Source organism: Mustela erminea, chromosome 7 (genome assembly GCF_009829155.1).
Source record: "Mustela erminea isolate mMusErm1 chromosome 7, mMusErm1.Pri, whole genome shotgun sequence".
Lineage (NCBI taxonomy): Eukaryota > Metazoa > Chordata > Mammalia > Carnivora > Mustelidae > Mustela > Mustela erminea.
The window spans coordinates 45,560,060-45,585,556 of record NC_045620.1 but is presented as its reverse complement, the minus strand read 5'-3'; positions in this window follow the sequence as shown (position 1 = coordinate 45,585,556).

The following is a 25,497-nucleotide window of genomic DNA, read 5'->3' as shown; positions in this document are numbered from 1 at the left end:
TCTGAGCATCAGGACTGTGTTCTCATTCTATTTGTAACTTCACTGCTGTGCATAAACTAGAACAGAGGAGGGACTCAATTAAGTCTTCTGATTTGATCAAAAAGATTACTAAGAAAGACTTTAAAACAGATAGAAGTGTGTCTCATGGAGTATACATCAATTTTAGAGGAAAGCAGGAACATAGAAGGATAATATAAAGAGAAGTACTTAGTAATGTTCTGTGTGGCATTTGAATTCTTCAATTTTGGTTAAACAGAAATGACAATATGATTGAATTCTTTCCAGTTATTCACTAAGATGATTTTAGTAATTGCATAATTCACACATATCCTATGTCTAAGTGACAGCAGGGGCTTCCCAGTCAAAATTTGGAAAAAAAAAACCCTATCAAATATAAGTCTTCTTAAAGATTTACTGAAAACAGTAAACTGTGTCTTCCCATCATCTCACTAAAGTACAAGATCTTAATTATAAATCAGCCCAATGGGTGGATCATTTTCCTATTCCAGGGCCTATGTTAATTTAGTCAAGTGAATAATCATCTTATGATTGTGCTTTGTTATTGTTTTTCTTATTGTTTACTCTTTATTGTTGTTGTTATTTTAGCTCCTCAGCATCCAACTTCCCTTCCTCCAATAATACACTCGATTATTTTTGGGGGGGGTATATCTTATCCTGTATAGTCTTCGTAGGAGGTGGTCCTACTTACAAAGGGGGTTAGTACCTCAGGTTTTCTGACCCAGGGCAGCCAGGTGGATGGAGAAATGAGCTAGGCATCCACCTATGGCTTAGTCAACTGGATATTCTTTAGACTTTGAAGTTGAAGATGTGCAGGACGGTGGAGGTTCTGTCATTGTCATGAAGTCTTGGTATGCTGACCCATGTGTTCTGTTCTATGACTTGTCGAGGCCTCCCAGAGCTGCTTTAGCATCTAATTTTCTAGTTGTTTTCCAGGCCTGGATCTCCAATCTTTGTTTGATTTAGGGAGCCTGGCATTGTCTGGATGAGTCTTCTTTATCTAAATAGCCAATCAGTTTCTGTTGCTTAAAACTGAGAAGGACTAATCTACATGTACCAGGTAAAAGCAGACTCTATTTAGGACATACATTTACATGTAGATTACCAGGTAAAAGCAGACTCTATTTAGGACATACATTTACATGTAGATTAGTAAAAGAATTTGTATTCTTGTTTCATGGTCAGTAAGAATTATTGTTCTCTAAGAACTATTTTGAGACTCATTTTTCTAGAAAATTATAGGAATTTATAAGTAAGAATGTATGATATTTTTCTCCATTTAAATGAATATGTTTTGTGGACATTCTATAATCTACATTCATTTTAGAAAATTTAGCACCTGGTTCTAAATTAGGAGTAAATCTTCTATAATATTAAACATAATGGTGGCATATTGTGTATTAGGGGAAGAGGTGAGGTAATGAGCACATTTTCATAGGCTTCTCACCCATGAAACTTCATCTCTCTCTAGCCTTTGTACATTGTCCTTCTATCCAAGTTATATTTACGATCTAGAGAGTTTCTATGATTCTTGATATCTCCAAAGTTATCAAAGATTTTTTTTCATTTATAAAAATGTAAGGGCCTATTTAGCCAGAGCGATTCCATCCAGTTAAACAGTGATTTTGTTGTTTATGCAGTAAAATTTAAACTGACCTTGCCCCCAGGGGAACTTACTTAAAAGTAAGTCCAGAAAACCAGTAAAATATGGTCGACCAGTCCCAGGTAATAGAGCCCAAATACAAGGGTGGTTCAGGCCAGGTGGAGATATCCAATCAGTGGATTGTGCATACTGTCTCTCTAGCTACCAAGGAGTGTGAGCCCTGCCTTTTGGGTGCCAATTCTGACCAAGGTGATAGGCTAGTTCAAATATTTACGATAGGGTAAATTGTAATTCAATTGGCCACCCATGTGTGTCCTAGCATGACTGTGCAGCTTTCTCTGTGTGTTACAATCTCATTGGACACCTGTGTGTGGCCAGGCTCAACCACATGGCCTTTGCCCTTTAAAAGTTAGTCTGTAAGGCAGGGAGGGGTTGCTCTCTCTGTAAGAGGTGGCCCCAAATGTTCGGTTTGATTCTCGATGCTTGGCATGAAATAAAGCTCTGCTTGACCTTTGCTTTGTATCAGTCTCACTCCTTTGATCATGGACCTATCAAACGTTCTAATGATACTTACTTACGGCCTTACATTTTTCTAATGTTGATGCGTTTCCACAATTCACCACTGAAATGTTTATACTGTTGTAATGATAAAAAAATAAGTGAAGATATACCCAAAGCAGATGACATTGTGGTTGAAATGCACAGCTATGAAAAGATCTGCTTGACTAAATTTAGAAAAACGATTAGATATCTTTCCCTTAAGGCATTGCTTTGTTATCAAGTGTCCATCAGATATATCAATATGGCTAGTATATTTTCAAAAACTTTTTCTAGTCTCTCCTGAAGTGAAATTCTCATATAAAATGATTTATAGTCAAGTTTAAAGCATTAAATCTCCTTATTTGACAGATATTTGGAAAGAAAAGAAACTGTTAGGAAATACTTTTGGAGGAGAAAAAAATATATTTTCGGTGTCTACAGTAATATATCATATGGAAAATGAGGACACTGGGTTTCTTTTTTTTTTTTAAAGATTTTATTTATTTATTTGACAGACAGAGATCACAAGTAGGCAGAGAGGCAGGCAGAGAGAGAGAGGAGGAAGCAGGCTCCCCATGGAGCAGATAGCCCGATGTGGGGCTCGATCCCAGGACCCCAGGATCATGACCTGAGCCGAAGGCAGAGGCTTTAACCCACTGAGCCACCCAGGCGCCCCAGGACACTGGGTTTCTTGTTCCTTAAGTGTTGAGTTTGGCATTTCCTTCTTATAGAGGACCATCCCTGTTTTCATAGGGATTTTAGATAGGTGCAGATTCTCAGGGGCACAGCATACACATTGAATGAATTCAAAACTTCAGGTAAGAGCTGATATAAGAAAAAAATTGGATTTATTAAATCATAACTTTTTTTTTTAAAGAAAATAAGAATGCAAAGATCCAATCGATGATCAACAAGAAGAGACTATGTCACAGGGGTTCACAGGGCCAGGCAGTCTGTAGCAATAGTATCCAAGCGAAGATCCACAGTGTGTCTGACATACAAAAAAATCTTACTCCTGAGGACAGGCACAATGAGCTTATCTGATAGAAAAATCTGCAGCTAAAAGTTGAATTTTTCCATACAACCAAAATTAATAGAATATTCACAAAAACTAGAATTAATGTGCAGACACAAGATATTTTAGTCAATCTGGAAAAATTCCCCATCCTTCCAAACTGAAAAACTCCAATGGGTGACAGTTAGAAAGTAAAATACAATAACTTTTAGATTATCTGGAAAGTAAGAGCTGACAGGTTTAAACATATAGAAAGATTCTAATATGGAAGTTAAAAAGGCAACATGGGGGCTTAAGTGGGTAGGAGAAGAATAAATGAAACAAGATGGGATTGGGAGGGAGACAAACCATAAGTGACTCTTAATCTCACAAAACAAACTGAGGGTTGCTGGGGGGAGGGGGTTTGGGAGAAGGGGGTGGGATTATGGACATTGGGGAGGGTATGTGCTTTGGTGAATGCTGTGAAGTGTGTAAACCTGGTGATTCACAGACCTGTACCCCTGGGGATAAAAATATATGTTTATAAAAAAAATAAAAAAATTAATTAAAAAAAAAAAAGGCAAACAAATGGTCTCTGATAGCAGTGACTGAATTTGGGGCCAAGAGGTGGTCAAAATGAGATGGGGAAGATCTACTAGACATTTTTCCTTTTTGTCTCGTGGCAATACTCATTTAGGAGGAGATGAAGGGGATCACAGTGTGTGTGGGGCACAAATTATGGTTTCCTAAACAATGAATAAGCTGTTTAAGAAGACACAGAGGTTTGCCTATGTTTTAGAAAGATTTCTGAGGTAAAAGAGGTAAAATTTTAAAATTTGGATGCATAACACATTAGTTAAATTGAAAACACAGTACTTAACAACATTCCCTAATAATGCTGATGGAGATATTGATGAAGAAATGAATGTATGAGTTTGTTTATTCCTCAAATAGTGATTGACTGCTGACCCTGACCCTGTGTTGGGTATAAGCCCAATAATGATGAATGGTGGAATTGCTTGATAAGTATTGAACATCAATGATAGTAGGAGTTGCAGTTTCCAAATAGCCCTTAAAACACCAATTTTCAGTAAAATAGAAAAGAATGGTAAGTAGAAAACCAAGGTCATCATAATTTAGCTGTATCAATTGTTCAGTAAATATGTGTTGGTTTGAATTTATGTAAACAGTATACAAAAACAAAACAAAACAAACCTCTAAAATTCTCCTATAGACAACATGAGGAACTGATAAGTGTTTCTCTTTATTCTTTGGCATCTCTTGGTTTCTTATTTCTCTCACTCTGTCCTGGTTTCTTAGGCTCTGTCTTCCTGAACACATGAATTCAATTTGCTGTAATCAGGAAAACAGGAACATTTCTGGTAAGTGACCTATGGAAGAATTTATAAAGCTCTAAAGCCCTGCATTCTTCCCTGTTAAAATCTTGAAACACGTACCCAGTTCAGATCAGGTTCCCCATTTGTTATGGAAAAAGGGTTTTAGCCACCTGGGGCTCTCACATTCTTTTCTTTGTTAAAGAAGTCCACTTGGGGTTGTCTGGGTGTCTCAGTTGGATAAGTGTGTGCCTTCATCTCAGGTCCTTATCCCAGGGTCCTTGGATGGAGACCTGCCTGGAGAACTGAAGGGGCTCCCCGCTCAGCAGGGAGTCTGTTTCTCCGTCTCCCTCTGCCTCTACCCCTTTCTCTTTACCTTCTGCTTCTACCCCTCCCCTTCCCCTGCTCTCTCTCTCCCTTTCAAATAAAAAAATACACTCTTTTTTAAAAAAAAGTCTACTCCAAATACTCACAGGTGAAATCTAGGTTTTCTATTTGAAACACTCACCTAGGACATCGAAAAGCGTTCTTTTGAATATCATTATGGATTCCCGAATTTTTATTTATTCAAAGTGTTATAATCAATATTCATCGTTCTGATCTTGCTAAACAGTCACACTAGGTTGTCTCCAGCATCTGATGCTATTCAATTTCTAGGGCCGCTATAACAAATTATCACAAACTATGTGGCTTATCATAACAGAAATTTATTTCCTCAGTTCTTAAGTTCAGAAGTCTAAAATCAAGGTGTTGGTAGGGTCGGGCTCCCTCTAGAAACCCCCCAGAGAGCATACTTCCTAGTTTCTTCTAGCTTCTGGTGGCTCCAGGTGATGAGGGAGCAGGAGGCTGGCTGAGGACAAAGCAAAAGCTGGTGCTTTGCACCCCCTCTTCACCCCCTCCCCTCCATATGTGTAGCATTCCTCAGGCACCCCTGATCGCCATAAAATGATAAATAGTTAACTTGCAGGGATCGCAATCCTGCAGAACAGGAATCTCCCTTGCTCTACAAGATGTCCTAGAGACCTAAACAGGGAGGTTACCTTATCAATAGCACAAATTTCCAGAGGCAAATAACTCTTGGTTCTTGAAGCCCTAATGTCCCCTTCCCACCATAAACTGGAGGAGACTGGAGTAGAAAGGAATGTAAATGATAGCCAGATCATAATGCCCCACCAAGAATCTCCCAATTATCTTGATGTTAATGCCTGACCTAAAGACGACATTGATCAGGCCATAAGGGCAAGGCCTCCCTCCCCGGGCACCTTGTAGGCCCTCCCTAACATGTGAGAACTCTGTTGAAATCTCCCGTTCCTTCACCACCTCCCCCCAACCGTGGGGTATATAACATGCCCACCTTCACAACCCGGGGCAGCAGCTCTTCCTGCCCACGGGTCCTGTCCCCGTGCTTTAATAAACCACCATTTTGCACCAATGACGTCTTAAGAATTCTTTCTTTAGTGGTCGGCTCCGAACCTCCTCACCCCACCGAACCTGACTTAGGTTCTGGGACTTCATCACAGGGATCACTTGGCTTATGGCTACATGCCTCCAATCTCTGCCTCCATTTTTACGTGGACTTTTCTGTGTCTTGTCCTCTTTTGTGTCTTATAAATATAAGACTCTCGTTAGGTTTAGGGACCACCCAGATCATCAAAGATGATGGACCTTGAGGTCCATAATTACAATCTGTGAAGATCCTTTTTCTAAAAAACAGTCACAATCCCATGTTCCTTGGATTAGGATATGGATATTTATATCATCCGGGCAGGCAAAAATATTTCTTCTAGTTGTTAGAGCCTCTCTATTTTCAGAGTTGCAAAAGAGCATAGGTAGAACTAGATCTTACTCCATTTGGTTTAATAAATTTTAGTGAGTGCTTGTAGAAGACAAATATTATGCTCGTTATGAGACTGCAGGCCAGGTTCAGTATGCTCAAATGTCAAAATTTGGAGCATCAGAGGATGCAGATGGCAGTAAATAATCCTACAGATCTCTTGTAAGAACTCTCCAGGTCATTTTATATCTCAAAGTTTTACTCCAGGTTACAGGCACCTAACCTGCAAAAGCATACCATTCTGAGAGTTGGGTCCCTCAGGCTGTATTTCTAGTTCTGCTCCTGGATTGCTATGAGGCCTTGCACAACACGGAGAAGATGGGTGCACTTCCTACAAAGCAAGAGACTATTCTGAGGACCCCTCTGCACAAGGGAACCTCATACCCCAAGTGACGCTGGATCCCAGGAACCAAGCGGACTGGCTGTACTCCTCACACTGAGTCTAGGGATGCTCTTCTTGCTGCCAAAGCCACTGATTTCAGTGTCAAATTGGAGCTCTGAGTTTAGTTTGGTCAAAGGGACTTCAACTCCCTCTTTAGTGTGAATCTAGAAGTCAAAAGGAAAAATAGTTTGTATTTGAAAATATAGTTTGCATTTGAAACTTTTCTTACCGAGGTAGTCTTGTGGTTCACGTTGCACTGGAGGAAAATGGGTTGGTAGAATGCAGCAAGGAAGGAACTTTGGGAACCCTGGGCCTCTCTGGGAAGCGGGCAGGGGACTGCCATCCAGGGGATTGGGGACTCTGGAAAGGTAAGTCACCCCTCCTGCCCCCTGAAGAACTACATTTTCCTAGAGGACTTGCAGCGTTCAGCCAGGTGGGGAGGAAGAACGTGCTGGGACACAGCCCATTAACTCCCACTGTGCCTTCCGCACGCTTAACTTGACTGGAGGGCTCTGTCGCAGTGCCTCCCGGGACCTGCAGTACAGGTCCCACCGTCTTTGTGATCCGCGGTCCCCCTTAGGCGCTCTGGGCGCGCCCCCGCGAGGCGGGTCCAAATCGCGTGCGCGTGCGCCGATCGCGAAGGGTCCGCGGGCGCCCCCAGCGGGGCGGGGCTGTGGATTCCGCCTCGGCACAGCCCTTTTGCCCCGCTCTTCGCCTGACCCGCCCACCACTGCTCCCTGGAGTCGCTGCTGAGGCGGGTCAGCGCCTGCCTGGGGTTGGCCAGTGCTCCACGCGACACGTGCGGACTCGGACCCCATGAGGTGAATCACGCGGCACAGGCGCCTCCTGCCCCATCGGCGGGGCCCTCTTTCCCGCGGCGGGATGTTCTCCCGAAGGAACCACGGAGACGTGAAGAAGTCCACCCAGAAGGTGCTGGACCCCAAGAAGGACGTGCTGAGGCGCCCGAAGCACCTGCGGGCGCTGCTGGGTGAGGCCCGCTGTGGGTCCCCGGGTTCGGGGGTTCCTGCCCTGACGTGGGCCGGGGGAGGGTCGGGGCTGGGATGCCGACGGCATGCCGGGGACGTGAGGGCGTGTGTGTGTGAGACCCTCCTTTCCGGGGCCCAATATTGTTCCCGACTGCGGCAGTCTGGCCTCGGACTCTGCCCTGTCGCCCAGGGCGTAAACTCACCCCGGATTTGAGCCTGGTCACCTCAAGGCCGGCGGAGCCGCCACTTTCCCCTCCCTGGCAAATCCTGCACTCCAGGTGCTACACAGCCACACACGCACACACACTCACACACAAAATAAACTGACACCTCCCCCTCTCGTTTTTTAATTTTTATTTCTGACTCTGACACCCGAAGTAGAGTCTCCAAGTGTTCCTAGCCCAGACTTAACTGAACTGTCCTCTCTTCTGTGGGCGCCCTCCCCTTAAATTTTATTTTTACTTTTGAGTTGGAGTCTTCAGAGAGACGGAGCCTCCCAGCGCTCCCAGGATAAATTTAATTGAGCTGTCGTCTATCTTCCCGCGCTCCTCTTATTTTTATTTTGGGTCTGACCGCTTGGGCTTCCTTGAGTGGTTGGTGTGAAGGGCCTTCTCCTGTTTGTGGAGGGAGGGGTGGCTTTCCTGGGTTCAAGGAGGCTGCTGCTGCTTTCTTGCCGGGATGACAGTGAGAGTTATTTTCTTCTTTCGTTTTTATGGACTGCTGGGTGGAGATTCTGTGGAGCCCAGGGGGCCTGCAGGGACTTGGGATGAAGTTCATCCTGGTGGCTGTGAAGTGTCCCCAAGGCTTCCTGTCACCTGCTGCATGGGATCTCTGGCTGCTTTGCTAGGCTGTGTTCTGTTTTCCATTTTCTTCCCTACTTAGTCTTAACTTTTGTTTAGGATCAAATACCTTAGTGTTTTTGGAGGCGGAGAGAAGGAAACCTTGTTTCTTCTTGTCTTTTTTTATTCTTAAAATGAGGGGGAAACACCTGATTTAGGACACATAGTCTTAATGTGTCTGTCACGTGATGAAAAAGAATTGGTTTTATTTGTGAGAATTATAAATAAAGATCTTGTTCATGAGATTAAAAGTTGCTAATTATTTCTATTTATACCCTGTGAAGTACCTCTGAGGAAACACACACACACACACACACACACACACACACACACCCCTGGTTTCTCCAAGTGAGGTTATTTACAATCGCAGATTCCTTGAGATTTACACTATCTCATTCAGTCTGGAATGAAATCTAAATTAATTGCTTACTGTTAAGAGAAATTAGTTTTCAAGAGTTGTGAAAGCGTGAATGGGAAGCATGGTGTCCTTGGTAAACTGAAATGTCTCCTCCCTGTAGTAAAGTCTCATGGTCACACAGGTTGCATTGTGCAGAGTTCTTAGTAGTGACTGATACACACCTACTGCAAGAACTTTTTTGAAAAAGGAACCCGTATTTTAAAGGATTTGATACTCTGGGACTTTTTTTTTTTTTTTTTTTTTGGTAAAGATTTGAACTTTTGTTCTGTCCAAGTCTGCAGGATTAAGTTGGCTCCATTTTGTAAAGACAGAATCTATTAAACCTCGATCAGTTTGGCTTCTTGGAGATGCAGAGTACAGTGTTACCATTCTAAGAAAGTAGCTTGCTTTTTAAGGCTGTGGAATTGTGGTTTCACTTTAAGGTGCAGTATCTTATTTTGAGGAACTTTCTTTTTCATTTCATTGAGCTCATGATGAACTCAGTTTTGTAAAGTAGAGAGGTTCTTTGATATGAGGCTGTTTTTATTGGGTGCATTTTTTTGTGGAATGACCCAGTGTCCTTTCTTGCTGCAATCTTTATCCTTCCTTAGGGACTGCATTTTTACAAATGTGTCTGAAGACTTTTAATTAAAATGTCTAACATAAACTTTGGCTAACAACTGTGGTTTCAAGACTCTAAAGAAATACAGTACATTAATGTATTAGTTCCTAGCATATCATATACCCTATTTGTTTGCTACTTAAAGAAAAAGTCTACTTAGAAAAAACGGCCTCTTGATATGAAAGACAGGAATTACCCAAGATCAAGAAAACCATTTGAAGGAAATGAATGGATATTATTGTTGTATTTTTATTTGCATATTTCTGTAATAGTAGTGCTTTTCACATATGTTGTCTTCAAGCGATAATAAAGATGTTCTTTTTTACATACAAAGATGATACCACTGATCCGGATTTCCAGCCTGTGGCAGCATCACTTTGGCTGGTTACTTAGCCTGTCTTTGAACCTTAGTTTCTTTACTCTGTCAGATGGATGTGGTAATGTCTGCCTTGTAAAGGTTATTGCGAGTATAGTGTATAAACTACTTCACCTTGCAGCAGGCATGTAACAGTTTCCTCTCCTCTTACTTGCATCCCATCATGAATAGGCCAGGACAAGTACTTTGGTAGGTATTTTCCCACACCAACCTTTATATTTTGATAATTGCTATTAATTTGTCCTCTCTTTCTAAAAATTGTCTGTGTTTAAGACTACTGGCTGAGAGACACGCAATGAACTGTGGAAAGTACTGTATTTCTCATTCATGGTAATGGCTCCAGTTAGAACTTGCTTAGCTACTTTAATCTAGCTCCATATTGTAGATTGGCCTGATATTATGAACCTTACTTTACAAGGGGGGATTCTGAGGCCCAGACAGACCTTATAAGGGGCCAAGCAATGGCCTATATGGCCTAAATGCATTGTGTTAAATACAGGTAAAACAAAGAGCTATTAGGTCCCCTGGCTTCCAGTTCTGTCTGTATTGTTGAAATCACCAATGGGAGAGTAAGTGAGCCAACAAAACAAAACAGAAACCAAAAAAAAAAAAAAAAAATCTGTGTATTGCTCTCTTGCTCCAGCAAAGATCCCGTGTTTAAATAAAAGTTGAGTCCCTCCTACACAGCCCCATCTAGAAATGGTATTGATGTAGCAAGAAGAATTAATGTACCAGTAAACATATAGTATGGTATGTGATTAGATAGTAGCTTCTATGTTGGACTCTGTTATAGGATTTCAAGGGGTGAAAAATGCTAATTAAGAGTGGCACAAACAGAAGGGCCTTTTTTTTCTCTTTTTTTTTCTCTCTCTTTTTTTTTTCTTTCTTTTCAGCGTAACAGTATTCATTGTTCTGCATCACACCCAGTGCTCTATGCAATACATGCCCTCCCCAATACCCACCACCTGGTTCCCCTAGCCTCTCAGCCCCCGCCCCTTCAAAGCCCTCAGGTTGTTTTTCAGTGTCCATAGTCTCTCATGGTTCACCTCCCCTTCCAATTTCCCTCAACTCCCTTCTCCTCTCCATCTCCCCATGTCCTCCATGTTATTTGTTATGCTCCACAAATAAGTGAAACCATATGATAATTGACTCTCTCTGCTTGATTTATTTCACTCAGCATAATCTGTTCCAGTCCCATCCATGTTGCTACAGAAATTGGGTATTCATCCTTTCTGATGGAGGCATAATACTCCATAGTGTATGTGGACAACATCTTCCTTATCCATTTGTCAGTTGAAGGGCATCTTGGTTCTTTCCAGTTTGGCGACCATGGCCATTGCTGCTATAAACATTGGGGTACAGAGGGCCCTTCTTTTCACTACATCTGTATCTTCGGGGTAAATACCCAGTAGTTCAATTGCAGGGTCATAGGGAAGCTCTATTTTTAATTTCTTGAGGAATCTCCACATTGTTCTCCAAAGTGGCTGCACCAACTTGCAGTCCCACCAACAGTGGAAGAGGGTTCCCCTTTCTCCACATCATCTCCAACACACGTTGTTTCCTGTCTTGCTCATTTTGGCCATTCTAACTGGTGTAAGGTGGTATCTCGATGTGGTTTTAATTTGAATCTCCCTAATGGCTAGTGATGATGAACATTTTTTCATGTGTCTGATAGCCATTTGTATGTTTTCATTGGAGAAGTGTCTGTTCATATCTTCTGCCCATTTTTTGTTATGATTATCTGTTTTGTGTGTGTTGAGTTTGAGGAGTTCTTTATGGATCCTGGATATCAATCTTTTGTCTGTACTGTCATTTGCAAATATTTTCTCCCATTCTCTGGCTTGCCTCTTGTTTTGTTGACTGTTTCCTTTGCTGTGCAGAAGATTTTGATCTTAATGAAGTCCCAAAAGTTCATTTTCACTTTTGTTTCCTTTGCCTTTGGAGACATGTCTTGAAAGCAGTTGCTGTGGCTGATATCGAAGAGGTTACTGCCTATGTTCCCCTCTAGGATTCTGATGCATTCCTGTCTCATGTTGAGGTCTTTTATCCATTTTGAGTTTATCTTTGTGAATGGTGAAAGAGAATGGTCCAGTTTCATTCTTCTACATATAGCTGTCCAGTTTTCCCAGCACCATTTATTGAAGAGACTGTCTTTTTTCCACTGTATATTTTTTCCTGTTTTGTCGAAGATTAATTGACCATAGAGTTGAGGGTCCATATCTGGGCTCTCTACTCTGTTCCACTGGTCTATGTGTCTGTTTTTATGGCAGTACCATGCTGTCTTGGTGATCACAGCTTTGTAGTAAAGCTTGAAATCAGGTAGCGTGATGCCCCCTGTTTTATTTTTGTTTTTCAACATTTCCTTAGTGATTCGGGGTCTCTTCTGATTCCATACAAATTGTAGGATTATTTGCTCCAGCTCTTTGAAGAATGCTGGTGGAATTTTGATCAGAATGGCATTAAAAGTATAGATTGCTCTAAGCAGTATAGACATCTTAACAATGTTGATTCATCCTATTGAAGAGCATGGAATGGTCTTCCATCTTTTTGTGTCTTCTTCAGTTTCTTTTATGAGTGTTCTGTAGTTCCTCGAGTACAGATCCTTTACCTCTTTGGTTAGGTTTATTCCCAGGTATCTTATGGTTCTTGGTGCTATAGTAAATGGAATCGATTCTCTAATTTCCCTTTCTTTATTTTCATTGTTAGTGTATAAGAAAGCCACTGATTTCTGTACATTGACTATGTATCTTTCCATGTTACTGAATTGCTGTATGAGTTCTAGTAGTTTGGAGGTGGAGTCTTTTGGGTTTTTCATATAAAGAATCATGTCATCTGCGAAGAGAGAGAGTTTGACCTCTTCATTGCCAATTTGGATACCTTTTATTTCCCTTTGTTGTCTGATTGCTGTTGCTAGGACTTCTAATACTATGTTGAACAAGAGTGGTGAAAGTGGGCATCCTTGTCTTGTTCCTGATCTCAACGGGATGATGCAGGCTTTTTCCCATTGAGGATGATATTTGCTGTGGGTCATTCATAGATAGATTTGATGAAGTTCAGGAATGTTCCCTCTATCCCTATACTTTGAGGCGTTTTAATCAGGAACGGATGCTGGATTTTGTCAAATGCTTTTTCTGCATCAATTGAGAGGACCATGTGGTTCTTCTCTCTTCTCTTATTAATTTGTTCTATCACATTGATTGATTTGTGAATGTTGAACCATCCTTGTAGCCGAGGGATGAATCCCACCTGGTCATGGTGGATAATCTTTTTAATGTGCTGTTGGATCCTGTTTGCTAGGATCTTGTTGAGAATCTTAGCATCCATATTCATCCATATTCATCAGTGATATTGATCTGAAATTCTCCTTTTTGGTGGGGTCTTTGCCTGGTTTGGGGATCAGGGTAATGCTGGCTTCATAGAAAGAGTCAGGAAGTTTTCCTTCTGCTTCAATTTTTTGAAAGAGCTTCAGGAGAATAGGTGTTATTTCTTCTTTGAAAGTTTGGTAGAATTCCCCAGGGAATCCATCAGGTCCTGGGCTCTTGTTTTTTGGGAGGTTTTTGATCACCGCTTCAGTCTCGTTACTAGATATTGGTCTATTCAGGTTGTCAGTTTCTTCCTGGATCAATTTTAGGAGTTTATAGTTTTCCAGGAATGCATCCATTTCATCTAGTTTGCTTAGATTATTGGCATATAACTGTTGATAATAACTTCTGATGATTGTTTCTACTTCCTTGGTGTTAGTAGTGATCTCTCCCTTTTCATTCATAATTTTATGAATTTGGGCTTTCTCTCTTTTCTTTTGGATTAGTGTGGCCAGTGGTTTATTGATCTTATTGATTCTTTCAAAAAACCAGCTTCTAGTTTCATTGATACATTCTACTGTATCTCTGGTTTCTACCTCATTGATCTCAGCTCTAATCTTGATGATTTCCCTTCTTATGTGTGGAGTTGGTTTGATTTGTTGTTGATTCTCCAGTTCCTTAAGGTGTCCAGACAGCTGGTGTGTTCTGGATTTCTCAGTTTTTTTGAGGGAGGCTTAGATGGCTATGTATTTCCCCCTGAGGACCGCCTTTGCTGTATCCCATAGGTTTTGGACCGAAGTGTCTTCATTCTCATTGGTTTCCATGAATTGTTTAAGTTCTTCTTTGATCTCCTGGTTGTTCCAAGCATTCTTAAGCAAGGTGGTTTTTAGCTTCCAGGTGTTTGAGTTCCTTCTGAACTTCTCCTTGTGATTGAGCTCCAGTTTCAAAGTATTGTGATCTGAGAATATGCAGGGAATAATCTCAGTCTTTTGGTATCAGTTGAGTCCTGATCTGTGACCCAGTATGTGGTCTATTCTTGAGAATGTTCCATGTGCACTTGAGAAGAATGAGTATTCTGTTGTTTTAGGGTGGAATGTTCTGTATACATCTATGAGGTCCATCTGGTCCAATATGTCATTCAATGCTCTTGTTTCTTTATCGATATTCTGCTTCGATGATCTGTCTATTTCTGAGAGAGGTGTGTTAAGATCTTTTACTATTAATGTATTCATATCAATATGACTCTTTATCTTGATTAACAGTTTTCTTATGTAATTGGCTGCTCCCATATTGGGGGCATAGATATTTACAATTGTTAGATCATCTTGGTGGAAAGACCCTTTAAGAATTATGTAGTGTCCTTCTGTATCTCTGGCTACAATCTTTAGTTTAAAATCTAATTTATCTGATATGAGAATTGCTACCCCAGCCTTCTTTTGAGGCCCATTGGCATGAAAGATGCTACTCCATCCCTTCACTTTCAGTCTGGCTATATCCTTAGGTTCAAAATGGGTCTCTTGTAGACAGCATATGGATGGGTCCTGTCGTTTTATCCAATCTGCAACCCTGTGTCATTTTATGAGCACATTTAGGCCATTCACATCGAGACTGATTATTGATAATTATGTTTTTATTGACATCGTGTTACCTTTGAAGTCTCTCTTTCTGTAGATTGTCTCTATATTTCTGTTCAATGCTTTTCTTAGGATTTTTCCTCTTTTATAGAACCCCGCCCCTTAATATTTCCTGCAGGGTTGGCTTGTGGTCGCATATCTTTTAAGCCTTGCCGGTCTTGGAAACTCTTTATCTCTCCATCCATTTTGAATGTCAGTCTTGCTGGATAAAGTATTCTTGGCTGCATGTTCTTCTCATTTAATGTCCTGAATATATCCTGCCAGCCCTTTCTGGCTTTCCATGTCTCTATGGACAGGTCTGACGTTATTCTGATGGGCTTTCCTTTGTACATAAGGAGCTTCTTTGTCCTAGGTGCCTTCAAGAGGCACCTACAATTATAATTCTTCATTCTTACTATTAAGTGTCTCGAGGACTTTCGAGAATCTATAATCTTGGGGGAAAACCATTCTGCCTCTAGTACATGAACACTCGTTCCATTTGTGAGATTGGGAAAATTTTCATGAAGAACTTGTTCCACTATATCTTCTAGACTTCTTTCTTTCTCTTCCCCGATTTCAGGGATTCCAATAATTCTGACGTTGGAACGTTTCATGGCATCATTTATTTCCCTGATTCTGTTTTCATGGCTTCTAAGCTGTTTGTTCCAGGCTTCCTCCTGATCCTTTCTCTCTGTTTGTCCTCCAGATCACTAATTCTATCTTCTGTGTCAGTTACCCTAGCTTTTAGAGAATTTAGATTAGATTGGAACTCATTGAGAACATTGTGAACATCATCCCTGGTGGCTTTCAGTTCTGCCCTAATCAATTCTGTTTGGTCATCCATGGCTTTCTCCAACCTAGCTATTGCCTGAATAATTGTTAGCCTGAATTCTCTTTCTAACATATTGTCTATGTCGATAGGCTTTAGCTCTGTTACAGAAAGCCCATCCTCTGTATTTTTCTTCTGTTGGGCATTCGTCCTCCTAGTCATTTTGGTGGTAGATGGCTGAACAGATGTAGCTGGATATATCTACCATGGTGTAGTCAAGTTGCACCCTGGAACGCTTCTGAGCAATTAGGATTCCCCACCCAAACAAGAGAAAAAAGAAAAGAAAAAGAAAAAAAAAAGAGAGAGACAGAGAGACAGGAAAAAAAGGGAAGATAAAAGAGAAGGCTCAGCCCAAATGGGCCCCAAGGTAAGATTTATGAAGTATACAAACAAAAACAGAGAAACAAAAAGACTGATAAAAGTATATGACAAGAGAAAAATAAAAAAAATATATATATATATGCAAAAAAAAAAAAAAAAAAGAAGAACCTCCTCAAAAAGAATCCCAAGTGTAAGGTTTATATACTATCAGGACAAACACAAAACTACAGAAACGCTGGTGGAAGAAAAAGATGGGAGAGTGGTTATAAATTCTCAGTGTGGGCAAGGAAGGTTATTTTGATTGTTCCTGGATGTATCTTGATATCTTTCTTTCTTTTTTTTTTTTTTAAAGATTTTATTTATTTATCAGAGAGAGAGAGAGAGCAAGCACAGGCAGACAGAACGGCAGGCAGAGGCAGAGGGAGAAGCAGGCTCCCTGCTGAGCAAGGAGCCTGATGTGGGACTCGATCCCAGGACGCTGGGATCATGACCTGAGCTGAAGGCAGCTGCTTAACCAACTGAGCCACCCAGGTGTCCCTCTTGATATCTTTCTTAAAGGACTCAACTTTCCTAAGATAAAGGGGGATTAAAAATTGGTTTACCTCTAGGGGTAGCATTGGTTGGGGAAAGGGGATTACCTTGAAGTTTAACTCTGTATGAATATTAAAAAATAAAAATAAAAACACTAATAAACTAAACTAAAATAAAATAAAAAATTTAAAAAATAGAAAAGGAAAAGAAAAACATGGGTTTATGTATCAAAATTTCAGGTTAAAAGGTTATTATGGAATTTGATGTACTGCACATCTCACTGTGATGGTAAGTAGGTAAAAAAATTATATATTAAAAAAATGATCCAGAATAATGGGAACAAATCAAAAACAAAAGTTGTATCTATGAAGTAGTGGTGGTGGTTCTCTTGTTGTCTTTTTTTTTTTTCCTGGTTGGTTTTCTGGGGGAGGGGCCTGCCGCGTGGGTTTTCAGACAATGTTCCCTGAGTTAAGTCCTCGCGCCCCCCTCAAGGGGGTGGACTCTGAGGAAATTTCACGATTTTGTTCTCTGGAGGGTTTTATGTTTGTTCATTTCTTTTCTCTCGCCTTGATAGCTTTTGATGGTTTTTGGAGGTTTAGAGGAAAGCAAACTGCACCCTGACCTCCCTCTCAGAGAGAAGGCTCAGTCTGTTCCCCTCTGGGTCTCCAGAGCACATAAGTTCCCCCTTGGCCACTTGCAGAGCAGGTTCTGAGTCGCGGTCCCTGGGGACACAGGAACTCCTGCTTATAACCAAAACCACAACAGCGGTGGCTGGCTGGGCAGCTCCAGACCGCCAGAGAGGTTCTAAGCATTAATCACACTCTGAGATTTTCCGCTGGCCTGGGCTGGGAGTGCCTGGTCTTTCCGGGTCTGAGAGCACCAGGCTGGTGCCTATGTGTACCTCTCTCAGGGGAGGGTGTGGGGCGTGCGTGTCTCAGGATCTGATAGTACAGCGCGGCGTTCTGCTGGCTGGTGAGGGTCCCAGCCCCTCATGGGAGCTGGAGCCCATGCGTTCTCAGGTGCGCTGGCTGCTCAGGGACCAAGACCTGGTTTCTCTGCCACACTCTCTCTGGCTTAGCGCCAGGGGTGGCTGTCCTGGGTCCGGGGACTTAATCCCCTGTCCCTAACCGCCCCGATTCCCACAATTTCCCCCTGCGATCCTTTTCTGTTTTTGATGCTTTCAACCAGACTCCAAGTTAATGCTGGTCCCCAGATGCAGGACACTCTCGTATTAGGGTATTACTTTCCAATGGGTCACCTCTGGTGGCTCCCTCCCCCTTTTGTTTATCTTACAATATCAGTCCAATGTTCCCACTCTGCTTTACCTGCCCACTGGTGTCTTCTGCCCCCCTAGGGATCCAGACATGTATAATTTTGATCTCAGGCTGATTTCATGGGTGATTGAAGTTCTTTAGTAGGTAATCAGCTCACTTTAGGGTGCAGGTTGAAATGGCGCCTCCTCCTACTTCCCCGCCATCTTGTCTCCCCCAGAAGGGCCTTTGGAGGAAGGTTTTCCTCATGCTGGTCCTTGAAAGATAGCTAGACTACTGAGCCATATGTATAACATAAGAATTTTTAGTAGCTACATTAAAAAAAGTAAGAAGAAAGAGATGAAATTAATTTTAATAATACATTTTATTTAATCCCACAGATCTAATCTGTATTATATCAATAGGTAACCAGTATAAAATATTACTATTTTTATGTTCTGTTTTCCATATCAAGTCTTTGAAATCCACTGTGTGTCATATACTTCTAGCACGTCTCATTTTATACTAGCTACATTTTAAGAGCTCAGTAGCTCTATGTGGCTAGTGGCTGCATACTGGACAGAGCAAGGTTAGCATTTGGGAAGTGCAACAGGAAGGCAGATCCAAGCAAAGGGAGATGGATGCTGGTAGTGGAAATACATGGCAATGATGTAGAAAAGTGAGGAATACCAGCCTGCTCCTTCCTTCCTTCTGTCCAGTGAGGGAGTCACAGGGTGTTGTTGGTCATGAGACAGAGTGCTAGAATTCTTACCCTGGGGGTGTTCATAATGTCAGGGGCTTGACTGAGGTGCTATGTAGGCCAGGGATAGAGATAGTACAGTAAGTTGGACTGGGGGATCTTGTTGGAGGAGAGGAGCGTTGGCCTGACTGGCAGAAGCTGAGGCAGTTTGGGGGCAGGTCAGAAAAGGTCTTGATTGTCTGAGTTGGAAGCTTCTAACTTACCTTGCAGCTGAGAGGCCCTCTTGAAGAGCTCTTAGTAGGTCAGATGATAAGATTTGATAGCTTCCTGTCAGCAGGGCCAGGAAAATGGATTGGGAGGTGATGGGAGGGGTGACACTGCTGGCAGGAAAGGAGGAGACAAATGGCAAGGGTCTGAAATAAAATGCTTCATGAATTGTGAGGCGGGGTGGGCTTTCAAAGGACCAATGCAGCGGGAACTAGTGATTGTCTCAGTGAAGAAATAAAACAGGTTTTTAGAAGCCAGGCGAGGAGTGATCAGTCTGAAGCAGAAGAGATCTGGGATAAGAGGCCATAGTCAAGGCAAATCAAGTGACATCAGGGATTGGGCCAAATGATTGGAACCAGAGAGGAGAGAACAGTCTCTCACAAATGTTATCTATATATTGACGGAGTAAAATGGACAATTTTGGTATATTTCCTTTTAAGCTTTTGTTGGTTTAGGTAAGGACAAGTTCACTTGCAGTTTTATATGTTGCCATTTAAAATTATTATTAGCATTTCCTCTCATTTTTTCCCCTCTCCTTTTTATTAACTACAAGCATTTATTGAAACTGTGTACCATAAGTTAGCTTACCATTTCCTGGATGGTTAAATTGTTTCCTTCCTTTCTCTCTTTCTTTCTTTTTTTGATCTAAATAATACTGCTCTAAACATCTTGGGAAGCAGCTTTTTCTCTATTTTTTTTTGTTATTTCTATAGTATGGATTCATTTGAAGTCAAATTTCTGGGTTTGAACATGTTTATGACTCAGTTGACTCTGCTTTTTTCACTAAGTGGTGCTCCCAGTGAGCCTGCTAGTGGCAAGGATTGAGACTACCATGTGCACTGTAGTCTGACTAGCAATAAACACATTTGTGTAAATTGATCTTTGGTGGTAGGCATTTTGGAGAATGGGAGTGTTGGGTAGGAGGACCAAAGGAGTTAGGAGGAGATCCTGGCTAGTGATAGATAAATTTGGTGTTAGGGGTGTTGAGTTTGAGAAAAGGGCAGGATCCAAGTGGAAATATCTAGGAGGTTGTTGGACAGGGGTCTGGAATGTAATAGTAGGGTAGAAAGCTATGGTATGGGTTTATTTGCATCCTGGTTCCATCACATCTTCCCACAACCTCTGATGCAGGCAGTGTTCTACCCTCCACTGAGAGGGAGCAGAAACTGAGGCTCAGTGAGCTTAACTGCTTGTCTGTCAGCACCCAGTCAGTAAGCGGCAGAGCTGGGATTCCTGATTCTAAAGTCCGTGTTGTACCTCTGCTAGTTATCTGACCCAAAAGCACATTTATATATCAGAAAATATATTTACCCACCACACTGGATATTAACATAGAAACAAAAGCCCTAGGGTTTTTGCATGTCTCCCAAAAATATTGCTTTGACTTGTGCTTCTCTCTTTCTGATCTGTTTTACTAGATTCTTCTAGGGAGACTTGAGGCTATATTTGATTTTAGGAGGGCAGAAGATTAAAAAACTCCTTTTGTGTTTTCCTGTTCATTGGCCTCTCTGTGCCCTTGGAGGGCCTAGTCGGTAGTAAAATGTTTGCATAGACATTAGTGCCAGCGGACATTCTACAACCAGATCAAATCCTGGTGTGTAATTTCAGGCTCTTCAGGAAGTCTTTGGTCTCTCTCATTTAACCTTGTTTGAAGAGAAGTCATCTTGCCATAATGCTCCCTTTGCTAATTTCTCATCAATTACTAACGTTTTATATTTGTAACCTCTGGAACATGAGATGAGCTTTGGACACAGATACGTGTATCACAAATACACCAATCCCTGCCTCTAGGGCTCAGGGATGTCTGGACTTCTAACGAGAGAAGTGTGAACCGAGGATAAAAGTCTGATTGAGCTCAGATGTTTTGTTTGGGACAACTGAAAAAGGCTGACTTCCTCCTTTTATTCTGGGAAGAGAACTAATTGATAGGTCCAGAATACTTGGACATAAACTTTTATAATTTGTATTTTTATTTTGTTTGTGTTTTATTTGCAGTTGGGCATGAATAATTTTACTGATCTTGTCATAGATAAAACTGTAGAGAATTGTTTATTTTAAAAAATTGAGCTTCAAAATAGCAAATTCATTCCATTTAAATTTTAAAATTATTTTCTAAAGGCAGACTATCGTATTGTACTTTAAAATTAATGATATATAAATGTGGTAGACAACTATGCTGTCTTCAGATTTTTTTTAATTAATTATTTTTATTAACATATAATGTATTATTTGCCCCAGGGTACACGTCTGTGAATCGTTGGGTTTACACACTTCCCAGCACTCACTATATCACATATCCTCCCCAATGGCCATAACCACCCTCTCCACAAAATTTTAGTTTCATAGACATCTTTTTAAAGAATGTATGAGTGAGCGAGTGTGTGTCTATGTCTGTCTGCTGAGGAGGGCTGTGTATTTAGATATTAATAAGGCAGAAGCCCAGGACCTATGCCTCTTGGAGAGGTCGCCAGAGCTTCCTGAATGAGATGCAATCTGATTTGAGTTTGGAATGAGGAATACGGGGTTTCCCGGGGGCAAGTTGGGGGTGAAGGGACTGCAGAGAGAGGAACTGGTGTGAAGGTAAAGGTGTGGCCACCATGGAGTTAAGTGTCCAGTGGCTTTTATCCTGTGGTGTGGGTAGTTGTTTGCAACCAGGAAAACCTATGTAGAGACTAGGAGCCAAATCCAATGTGTCCCCTTGGTGAATGAACTGGGAGTCTCAGACTCTCTGAGATTTGAAACATGAGTGCCAGGAGAGTGAGCACTCCCAAGCTTTTGGATTGAAAACCCTGAGGGTATAGCATGGGCTGCTAGCATTCATCTTTCCCCAGGGTGGAGGGAACCTATCTTAAATGGAATCCATAATCAGAGGGAAGCGGGACAGAGGGATGAAGGGTGAGAGGAGCACAGTGGACCCTCTGTGAGCCGAAACGTTTGGCCATGTCTGTGCCCTCTCCACCCCTGAGCTTCTTGGTTGCAGGTGCCAGTAATACCCTGTTTTTGCTTTTTTTTTTTTTTTTTTTGCTCTTCTATTAAAACTATAATTGATTTTAAATAGCTATTATGAATTAATTATATTTTAATATTTTAAGTGACATTTGAGATATTACAAAATTATTTTAGTTACAAGCATGTAATTAAAGCTATTTATTATTACAAAATGTTTTTACTATGCTATTCTTGGCAACAGGAAAATGTTTACCCTCATTAAAATATGTCGAGTACCATTTTTTGGAAACCGTGTCAAGCACAATGATAATTTTAGGGTTCAATTTGTCCTATAGAACTGCTAAATATTTTTCTAAACTCTAGTTTCTATTTAAAAACAAAGGTCTATCAGTTCTATTTTCACTTAAGAAAGCTGGATGCTGAAATGGGAAGCAAACTTTTGAAGTAGACGAAACTCATTTTTAGTCATCAGAATTTAGAGTCTAGTCTTTTCATCTGTTTTTTAAAATATAGTAACTACTCCTCTGGAGCTCCATTTTGTTCTGCACCATTAAATTGTACAGTGGCAATAAAATATTCCCAAGCAACCTCTTTAAATCAGTGTTCCTACCATTTACCACAGTAATGGAAAAGGCAAACACTGTAAAGGAAAGAAGGTGTCTTGTGCCAGACTGTAGTTGAGGGTGGTTGGTGGTCCTTCCAGTCCACATTTCTCATGCAGAATTACACCTAAATTTTGGAAACGAGGCCTTTTGCTGTTATAAGCCATCACTAAGTACTTCTAGGTGGTTTCACGTGTGAGAGGCTGAAATGCTTCCATGTGCTACATATCACAATTAAAAGAGCAAACAACTTCTCAGGCACTGCAAATTTTTCAAAACTGAAAGGCCATATTTTAAATTCAGTGATAGTGTCTAGTTGCACACATATCATAATCTGAGCCTTTGAAATATGAGGAACATCTAATGGCAGATCAAAAGAACATACCCATTTTAAAGTTTTCACTTAAAAAAAAAAAGCATGACATAGCTTGAGTCATAGCTTGAGTCATAGCTTGAGTCATAGTTCTGGGTCTTGAAATGGAAAGAATATTGGCACACCTGGGTGGCTCTGTCATTAAGCTTCTGCCTTCAGCTTGGGTCAAGATCTCAGGGTGCTGGGATTGAGCCTCTCATGGGGATCCCTGCTTGGTGAGAAGAAGCTTCTTCCCATCACACTTCCTCCTGCTTGTGTTCCCTCTCGCTGTGTCTCTCTCTGTCAAATAAATAAATAAAATCTTTAAAAAAAATAAAAGATAGAAAAGAAATGGAAAGAATACAGATTAATATGCCAGAAAAAGAGGGGGGAAATCCCAGATCAAGGATGGGTGGGTGGGTGTATATGTGTAGATATGCTTTGTCTATTTTTTAAGAGCTGAGCAAATTTGAGTTTATATATATATATATATATATAGAAGAAGGAACTAATGAAAGAGCTAAATTGAAGAAGCAGTGCAGAGAAACAGAATACAAATGGAGAAATGTGGAGTCTTCAGTGGGATCAAGAGTGTGGATCAGGAGATCAGGCTTGACAAGAGGGACACCCCTTCCTGTAAGGCCACATGGAGGAACTAAGAATAGGGTACTAGATGTGGAGGAAGCTCTCATGTCATGGCTTGTGTTTTCTCTGTGAAGGTAAGAGGTAGACTCAGCTGCTGAGTCAGTTTTCTTGCTGGTGTAGTGATAGGAACTGAGGATGTCTTGTTCCCTCTTCTGTGCCATGAATCCCCTTAAAGGAAATGCTGTAATCTGTATGACTTGTTATTGTGGTTCTTTTGGGGAGCGCTCTCAGAATGCATTGAACTTATGCATTCAGTTCTTGGAGAGAAACCAGGAAATGCATATTTATAAAACAAGCGCAGTTAGGGAGTGCACATATTGTTTGGCCTTCTACTTAGTGACCATGTGTCCCAGAGTGGCAGCAGGTGGGCCCAGGAAAGTGCTGAAAGTGCTGTGTTCTCAGTGGTCATCTTTCCTTCATGCCTCTCCTCTGTGGGACCATCTGTTCTACTGGGTGTGGCTGTAGGGTTTAGGGATTTTGATCTCTATTTTTGCCTTGAATGCCACATAAGATGAAATGTGATTGTACATATTCATGTGGTACCTTGCCCTTTTACAATATGTTTTCTCATATTCTCATTGTATCAATATGCGGCCTTAACCTACCAGTTCAGAAAGGACTTAACCTTTTAGATTCTTCGTCAAGCTTTGTTTCTGATTTAGTTCTGAATGCCTATTTCAAGTTTTTAACTGATTTTTATAAAGGAGAGATTTCATAACCATTTTTATATCTTTTATATTGTTTTACAAACTGAAACCACATCTGAAAGATATTTTCAAAGTAGTTGTAATTTTCAACAGCACGTATGTCATTTTGCTACAGCAACTGTGGTTTAGCTTAAAAGGCTAACTGTGGTTAGCTTAAAAAGCCCTTTGGTATTGTCTTTTGTTTTATTTTAAGTGATGGCACATATTCACTAAATGTCAACCAGGGTTTCAAGGACACATAGGTACTAGTGACACTGCCTGTGCCCCACTGTGGGACCCACGAGATTGTGCCACTCAGGCCTCTGCTGTGGGGATCATGACTGACTGATGGCTCTAACTGTTGCCCTCCGGATTCACCACCACTTCTTAGCCAAAGCTGAGCTTCTCTTGGGCTACTTGCAGTTACTGAGCAAGTGGGAATACTACTGTGGTCCACTCATGCAAAATCCAGATGCCTCTGAAGAGTGACTTTGGCTTGAGGACTCCCCATGGGCTGGTCAAGACCTTCTTAGGACTGAGTTGGGAGTCTGAGACCCTTCTTTCTAGCCCTCCTTCCTTCCCTGTCTCCTTCACAGGGGGTCAGACCTGCACTGTGGTTCAGCCTTCCCCTGCCTTCTCAGGTCTCTCCCCTTTCCCCTTCACAGACAGTTCCCCCAATAAATCTCCTACACATGTAATGCTGTCTTGGATTACACAGGAAGCCCAATGTGACACATTGTCTCTTTTCCCCAGAGGTGTTGCATATCCTACCATCTAAAACCCTTGTAGGAAACAGCATGAGCATGCTACATCTTCACAAAAACTTGCTTTATCCCTCTTCCCTGAAATGATATTTCCTGAGAATTTCCATAGCATTTTGAACTTAACATTTGTCATTTATGGCCTTTGGATTTGTATCTGCTGGATCTCTCCTCCTAGATGATCGATACACTGAGTACTTGAAGAGCTTCTTGTTCATCTTGATTCGTTTTGGTAACAGACTTCCTTATTTGTAATCATAATAATTAGCATTTAATCAGTACTTTCCATGTGCCGAACACTGTCAGAAATACTTTTACGTGAATTAACTCTTGCAATCCTTCCAAGTGGGATAGATAGTAATATTCTCCTCATTTTCTGGATGAGACCCAGAGAGGTTAAGAATCTTGTCCAAGGTGACATAGTTGGTAAGTGACAGAGGCAGGGTTTGAATCCAGGCAGCTGGCTCCAGGGTCCTGTTGCTCATTTAGCAGTTATTTTTTATTCAGAAAGAATATGTTCCAGGTGATATACCCATATTGGGGTTGCCAAAGCTTGCAATTCAAGTCCAGAATTAATAACTATTTAAAAAGAAAGCCCCCAAAAGTGATTTCCAAATAGACTAAGTCCCTGGGGAAGTAACAGCCACCTGATGTTTTGAAAAATTTCTAAAAGCCTTCCTGCCCCAAAGATAGTTTTCACAAGCCTGATGTTCCCGTCATTAAAGTAATGATTTGAGACTGAGAATTAAGGTCTCCTGAAGGAG